Source organism: Trachymyrmex cornetzi, unplaced genomic scaffold (genome assembly GCF_001594075.2).
Source record: "Trachymyrmex cornetzi isolate Tcor2-1 unplaced genomic scaffold, Tcor1.1 scaffold573, whole genome shotgun sequence".
NCBI lineage: Eukaryota > Metazoa > Arthropoda > Insecta > Hymenoptera > Formicidae > Trachymyrmex > Trachymyrmex cornetzi.
The window spans coordinates 21,624-29,820 of record NW_017299886.1 but is presented as its reverse complement, the minus strand read 5'-3'; the positions used below and the strand labels follow the sequence as shown (position 1 = coordinate 29,820).

The 8,197-nt window shown below is 42.5% G+C and overlaps 1 pseudogene; it reads right to left on the bottom strand.

Annotated features, from left to right (window-relative positions):
- The window catches only part of LOC108766203 (glutaryl-CoA dehydrogenase, mitochondrial-like), an 11,446-nt pseudogene that overhangs the window by 1,232 nt on the left and 2,017 nt on the right, over positions 1-8,197 (bottom strand).

Genomic DNA, 8,197 nt, shown 5'->3' with positions numbered 1-8,197 from the left:
GTTTTTTTAATTTATTTTACGTTGTATATATTGTAAAACGTTATAGTCAATTGATTATTGTTAAAAATAAGAACGTGTGATACAACATTAGTCATAAATATAAAACACCCTTTTGATTTACTACATTTTTTTGGAAAAAGGCCGTAATAAAATCGAAAGGGAAACTAACAAAATGCAAAAACTTATAAAAATAAATATTATTTTTCAATAAAACTGTTTTTTTAATTTATTTTCAGTTAGATGTAGAACATCACTTTGTGGAGGTGCTTTATACTTTTGGTTAAGGATGTATTATATATAAGGTAAGTCCTTCTAGTTTATTGGAAAGACTTACTTTGAGTCCCTGAACGTTCAATACATTTTCCTCTGGCACGATTACGTTGTCCATTAGAATCATGCCGGTGATGGACGTTCTTAGAGAAAACTTCCCTTCAATCTTTAGGGTAGACAACCGATCTCTCGCAGCTTCTCTCTCGATGACGAACCCATGGATCCGATCGTCATCATATTTCGCCCATACTATCAACACGTCGGCGACAGGCGAGTTTGTGATCCTAAACGAGATTCGACAGTCTGATCTTTGCGCTCAATCGTGAAAGGAACGGTGAAAGTACTAACCATGTTTTGCTGCCGTTCAATTTGTAGACCTTTTTATCGGAGTCGTTGTTGCGTAGAGCTCTAAGTTAACGTGCACGTCTATACGAAACCGTGGTCGGACGAGATCAATCGTACACGCACGCATACACGTCTACAAATGCCGCAAGAGACTTTCGACGAAATTACGGGATCGGCTCAGATCAGAGACACCGCGGCGCGTATGATCTTTAATCCGCTTGTCAGTGTCCGAAACGCCGCCGCCGTCAACCGCGATTCCCAGGTTCAGAAAGCCAATAGGGAGAAAGATCGAGGGCCCGTGGAGGGAGTTGTAGTGACACGAAAATTCATTCGTTCGTTAGTCGAGCAAGCGTGAACATCGAAGGTATAACTCGTGATTTTGTATATTCGTGAACTTATACAGTGAGACGTTATGCGTGGGTGATCGCGACTCAGGGACTCCCAAGGCGACGTCGCGAACCGTCCGACCACAGAACGTTAGTGACTCAGGGTGACGCGACAACACCCCCAGGCGTTGTCTAAAGAGCGATCCAGGGACTCGAGTTCCCCTAGGCGAAATCGCTTAATTCGATACGCGAGTAATTCCATATCCGATCGACCATAAATGTGTGATTCGATTTTGTACTTGGTTAAGATAAAAATAAATTCAGTATACGAAACTACAGTGAGATGTTAGTGTTGTCTCCCTGATCTACATAACAGTATGGTGCCTCCTGTGAGGTCTATGACCTAAACAAGAATCCACTGAAGTATTCAGAAGCGATCATCCTACAGACCAATCGAAGGCGGACAGTCGAGAGTGTCGAGACGTCGCAAGGAACGAGTTATCGGTCAAAGTAAGTCATTCGGTCATTTGCTCATTTAAACCGCAAATAATGGCGGACAAAGTCAAGATATTAATTCAGAGACGGACATCGTTGAAGTCCCAGATTACAGCTCTAAATAATACCCTCGACAAAGGCAGGTTTGATAAAGTGTATTTAAATTTACGGATGAAGCGTTTAACCGACGTATACCATGCGTTCGAGGAGAATAACGACGAGCTTGTAGTCCTCGATCCGAACGAAGGACATAACGAGGAATTCGCGAACGTACAGGAGCGTTATTTTTCCTTAGCGGCGAGAGTCGAGAATCTTTTACGTCCGGAAAATGACTCGGAAGCAAGCACCCGCAGATCGTTAGATGAGGAACGAATCAACGGAAACGGCCACGCGACATTAATTAAGAAACGGCGGCTCAAACTACCCGAAACTTCGCTGCCGACGTTCGACGGTAAATACGAGAGTTGGCTATCTTTCAAAAATGCTTTCAATAACATGATAGGATCTCAATCGGATCTATCCGATGTAGATAAGCTACAGTATTTGAAATCGGCGTTAACGGGCGAAGCTGCCAATAAATTAAAAATTCTAGCGATAGACGGTACGAATTACGCGAAGGCATGGCAGGTGCTCGAGAGAGCGGACGAGGTGAAGAGAATCTTAATCTCGCGGCATATCTCATCGATCTTAAATTTACCAGTGCTGGAGAAAGAAACCACGAGCGGCTTATCAAAGCTCGCGGACGACGCGCAGCAGCACGTCGCGTCATTAGGCGCGCTAGGAGTAAATTTCGGGTCGGAAATAATGGTCAGCGTTTTAGAAAATAAGCTACCGAAAAACACGCTAGAGAGATGGGAAACGACTCTCGATAGAGACACTTTTCCCATAGTTGACGAGATGTACGAATTTCTGTACAAGTCCGCGGTATGCGCGTCAAAATGCGAGAAAACTAAAAGATTAGACACAGATAAGATAAAGGGCGAACCCCCAGCAAAAAAGAAGCGCTTTAGCGCTTCGAATCAGGCATTTGTACTTAATACGTCGCGTAATTGCATACTGTGTAAAACTAGTAAACATCCGCTATATTTATGCGCGAAATTTAAGCAGTTGTCCGTGCCCAAGCGCATCGAGGCAATAAAGAGCGCGAAATTATGTTATAACTGTTTGCGTTCACATCGAGGCAACGTGTGCAAATTCTCTAATTGCACTATTTGCCAAAAACGGCACACTCTTACACATGGATAATTACGTGAAAGGCTTCGAATCCAATACGAAGAGAACTGAATCGGTTCAGACAGAATGACAATTAGAGAACAACGACGCGCGAGTAACGAGCCTCTCAACTTTAAATATTGCTGCGCCACAATTAATGACAACTGCGCTAGTGTATATTCGCGATAATAGACATAAGCTAATCAAGTGCCGCGCGTTATTAGACACGGGCGCCACGGCGAATTTCGTTTCTGAATCGATCACGAAATGTTTAAATATTAACGTAAATACACATTCTTCAGCGATCAGCGCCATTAACGGAACGAGCACCGAAACAAAGGGCATAACTCAAATTACGGTACATTCTACTTATGAAGGTTTCTCCAAACGTTTAACGTGTCTAACGATACCGGCGATTGCTGATTTGGTTCCGTCCGAAGTTTTTCCGCGCGATTCGGTTAAATTACCGCCAAATATCAAATTGGCGGATCCGGAGTTTCATTTGCCACGCTCGGTCGACTTATTAATTGGTTCGGTAGCAACATTATCGTTATTCATGATCGGGCAAATTGTTCTTTCACAAAAGGATTACGAATTGTACCTGCAAAAGACGCGACTAGGTTGGGTAGTGGCCGGAGGCGCGTCGTCGCGAGAACCATCAAAGAAGCCGACGTGTTACACCGCGAATTTGAATGATCTAATGTCGAAGTTCTGGACAATTGAAGAAGTTACAATAGACAAGGTCGTGTCCGACGAAGAACGAGAATGCGAAGCACACTTTCTAGAGACGGTCTCACGTAGCAGCGACGGTCGGTACACAGTTCGTTTACCATTTCGCAATACAAAGGATCGTTTAGGTGATTCTCGGAGCATCGCGCTTAAGCGTTTATCATCTCTGGAGCGTAGGTTGAACGCGAACGCGACATTAAAATCGGACTACAAGCAGGTATTGGACGAATACTTAAAACTAAAACATATGACGTTGATAGAGAATCCCGACGAAGACGGTTATTATTTACCACACCACGCGGTAATTAAAGAATCAAGTGACACGACGAAAGTGAGAATTGTTTTCGATGCCTCGGCAAGGACAAATAACGGAACATCTCTAAATGACTTATTAATGACAGGTCCCACCATTCAGCCCGGCATAATTACACATTTAATTCGATTCCGAACGTATAACTATGTCATCACGGCAGACATCGAAAAGATGTATCGGCAAGTATTATTACACGAGGATGATCGCCGCTACCAACGTATCCTTTGGCGACGTGACGGAATGGTGGCGACTTTCCAGCTGAATACCCTCACTTTCGGCGTGTCTTCTTCGCCGTTTTTAGCGATTCGCACACTTCAAAAACTAGCAGACGACGAAATATCTACATATCCGACGGCGGCTAAAGTTATCAAATCTCATCTATACGTAGACGATTTGCTTACCGGAGCAGAAACTATCGATGAGACTCGTACCCTAAGAGATGAATTAATCGCATTATTAGCGCGAGGCGGCTTCACCATTCGACAATGGGCGTCTAATGACGAGAGCGTGGTGAACGATCTAGCGTCCCACGCGTTGCGCGCCAATTTCACATTAAACGTAGACCGCGCAGTAAAGACGCTTGGCATTACGTGGAACACTCGCGATGATAAAATATGTTATTCGACGAATCCGATAAAATTTTCTGACAAAATTACGAAAAGAATTCTACTTTCTGAAATCGCGAAAATTTTTGACCCGTTAGGCTTACTCGGTCCAATAATTTTATATGCCAAAAGGTTGATACAGGACGTATGGCGATGTGCGTTGCATTGGGACGAATCGATTCCGCAAAGCATACATACAAAATGGTCAACCTTTACGAAACAATGGGAGCAAATAAGCACGATTTCTTTTGATCGAAAATTATTTGTAGAAGATTGCTGCGAAATTCAACTTCACGGGTTTTGCGACGCGAGCATCGGAGGATACGGAGCGTGCATTTACGTGCGATCGAGCGGAAAACAAGGCAAAACGAGCGTCAAGTTAGTGAGCGCTAAATCGCGAGTCGCCCCGTTGAAAACTGTTACCATACCGCGACTTGAATTGTGCGGAGCGCTGTTATTGGCGCAACTGTTTCACGAGACCGAAAAGGCGTTAGATCGAGTCATTCATAGAAATGTTTTCTGGTGCGACTCCACTATAGTCTTACACTGGTTAAAAACATCCCCGCATTTATTGAAAACGTATGTAGCAAATCGCGTAGTTAAAATACAAGAGCTCACGGATTCGAATGAATGGCGGCATGTTCGAACAGAGGATAATCCCGCGGATGCGATTTCTCGAGGGCAGTTACCTCTCGAATTCTCACGAAATCAAACATGGTTCACCGGCCCCTCGTGGTTAAAGAATAATGAGTCAGAATGGCCGAACGAAGCCATATATATAAAAGAGATACCTGAATTAAAAAGAGACGCTTGCTTAATATCTATAAGTAACAAATTTGACATATTCGATAGATTCTCCTCGTATAACAAACTGCTCCGAGTGGTTGCGTACTGTCTTCGCGCTCGTAGGCCTAGAAAATTCTCCGAGCCGTTGCACATTGAGGAAATTAATGAAGCCGAGATTCGGGTTTTAAAATTATTGCAAAGCGACCGATTTGAAAGCGAAATCAAAATATTAAACAAGGGTATAAAAAATAAAAGTAAATTTGCGAATTTAACCCCATTTTTGGATGAAAACGGGTTAGTGCGTGTCGGGGGTCGCCTTCGGATGTCAAATCTCACGACCGATCAAAAACATCCGATATTAATTCCTAGTCGGCACCGAGTAACAGACTGTATCATCCGAGAAGTACACGAAGGACATTATCATTCGGGTATACAAACGACTTTGTACATTCTCCGTCAAAAATTTTGGCTGCCAGATGGCCGTAATCAGGTGCGAAGAGTCATCCGTTCGTGTATGCGCTGTTTCCGGTTCAATGCTAATGCAGTCGAATATAAGATGGGGAATCTTCCGGCAACTCGTGTGCGCGCGGCCATACCGTTCACCCACACCGGGGTCGATTTTTGTGGACCATTCTATATCAAAGAAAGAAAATTCCGCAATAGGTCTAAGGTCAAAGTTTACGTCTGTGTCTTCGTGTGCTTAACGATAAAGGCAATACATTTAGAACTCGTGAGTGATTTGACTTCTGAGGGTTTCCTGGGAGCGTTACGCAGATTCGTTGCTCGGCGCGGAGTACCGGAACATATGCATTCGGATAATGGCACTAACTTCATAGGAGCCAACAATGAACTAAAGGAATTATATGCCTTACTGAATTCCAGAGATCATAAAAAACTGGTAAATCGATTCGCGAACGAACATCGTTTAGAGTGGCATTTCATTCCACCGGTCGCGCCTCATTTCGGAGGGTTATGGGAGTCCTCCGTAAAGCTTTTCAAGCATCACTTCAAACGGGTTGTGGGAGATTCTCTGTTCACATTTGAGCAATTAAACACATTTATCGTCGAAGTCGAGGGTATACTAAACTCCCGACCAATCACCTCTATTTCTTCAGACCCGAATGACTTACTAGCCTTAACCCCGGCTCATTGTTTAATTGGCAAACCTATAACGTCTCTGCCGGAGGGCAATTTGTTATCGGTTTCAGATAATCGGCTCTCCACGTGGCAACACATATCAAAGGTGCGACAGGACTTCTGGGCGCGTTGGAGCCTGGAGTACCTAAACGAACTACAGAAACGCGCCAAATGGAACAAGGACGGATTGGTACTTAATATCGGAGATGTCGTACTGGTTAAAGACAAGTCTCTACCATGCATTCAATGGGCGTTAGGCAAGGTTACGGCAATACATCCAGGCGAAGACAAGGTGGTACGCGTAGCCACCATCAAGACCGCAGCCGGAGAGTTTAAGAGACCAGTAAAATTATTGTGTCCACTTCCAGTCGAGCGATAATTATGCGATGACGATGCGCCTTATTATACCATCATATGCGAATTTATATAATAACATAAGAAACGGAACGACACTTGTTCGGTACACCCTCTCAACGGGGGGAGTTTGTTGCGTAGAGCTCTAAGTTAACGTGCACGTCTATACGAAACCGTGGTCGGACGAGATCAATCGTACACGCACGCATACACGTCTACAAATGCCGCAAGAGACTTTCGACGAAATTACGGGATCGGCTCAGATCAGAGACACCGCGGCGCGTATGATCTTTAATCCGCTTGTCAGTGTCCGAAACGCCGCCGCCGTCAACCGCGATTCCCAGGTTCAGAAAGCCAATAGGGAGAAAGATCGAGGGCCCGTGGAGGGAGTTGTAGTGACACGAAAATTCATTCGTTCGTTAGTCGAGCAAGCGTGAACATCGAAGGTATAACTCGTGATTTTGTATATTCGTGAACTTATACAGTGAGACGTTATGCGTGGGTGATCGCGACTCAGGGACTCCCAAGGCGACGTCGCGAACCGTCCGACCACAGAACGTTAGTGACTCAGGGTGACGCGACAACACCCCCAGGCGTTGTCTAAAGAGCGATCCAGGGACTCGAGTTCCCCTAGGCGAAATCGCTTAATTCGATACGCGAGTAATTCCATATCCGATCGACCATAAATGTGTGATTCGATTTTGTACTTGGTTAAGATAAAAATAAATTCAGTATACGAAACTACAGTGAGATGTTAGTGTTGTCTCCCTGATCTACATAACATTATGGTGCCTCCTGTGAGGTCCTGGGTCACTACCATGATTGGGCTCCGTCAAGCCAAAACAACCAATCTTTTCTCCGGAAACTGAAATACACTTTGAAAGCTATCGTCCACAACTCCAACGGTAATCGTCATTCAATCAATTTTACTAGCAAACTTATACAATTGTATTAATTAATCTAATTGTCGATCTAATTTTCATAAGTAATGTAAAAATTAAATATTTTATTTCCGCTTTGTTTCTTATAGTTATCGAAAATAAATACCCAGTAAACAAGAAACGTTCCAAAACATTTCAGTAACGTTGCAGCAACGTTGTAACGTTACTGAAACGTTTCAAAACGTTACTGTTTCTTGTTTAGTGGGTAATTATGTATAATTCTAGAACCTGGTAATTTTTTAATATAATTTAGAATAATAGTTTTATATACAATTTAGAATAGTTATAAATTATCTTGTATCTAAATAATCTATGATTTTCACAACAATAGAGAAATTTTTACGTATATTGTTAGAGATAAAAGATTTATAATAATTTAATATTTACAACTTCAAATCGTTGATGACTATATGGTTTATATATAAAAGATCATATTAATTAGTCAGTCAAGCAAACAATATGTGAGGTATATTCTTCAACTATGATTGATCCTTCATCACGATAACTATTATTATTATTAATTCTACAATTATTATTATTTAATAATAATTGCTAATTATATGTTTTCATTAAAACTTGCGTTGTTTTTATGCTCCTCTTTTCAATAATATTAATTTATTCTCAAAGCTATTGTATTAATTATATACTAATTATACGATTTAGAAATTAGAGAACGTAATACTA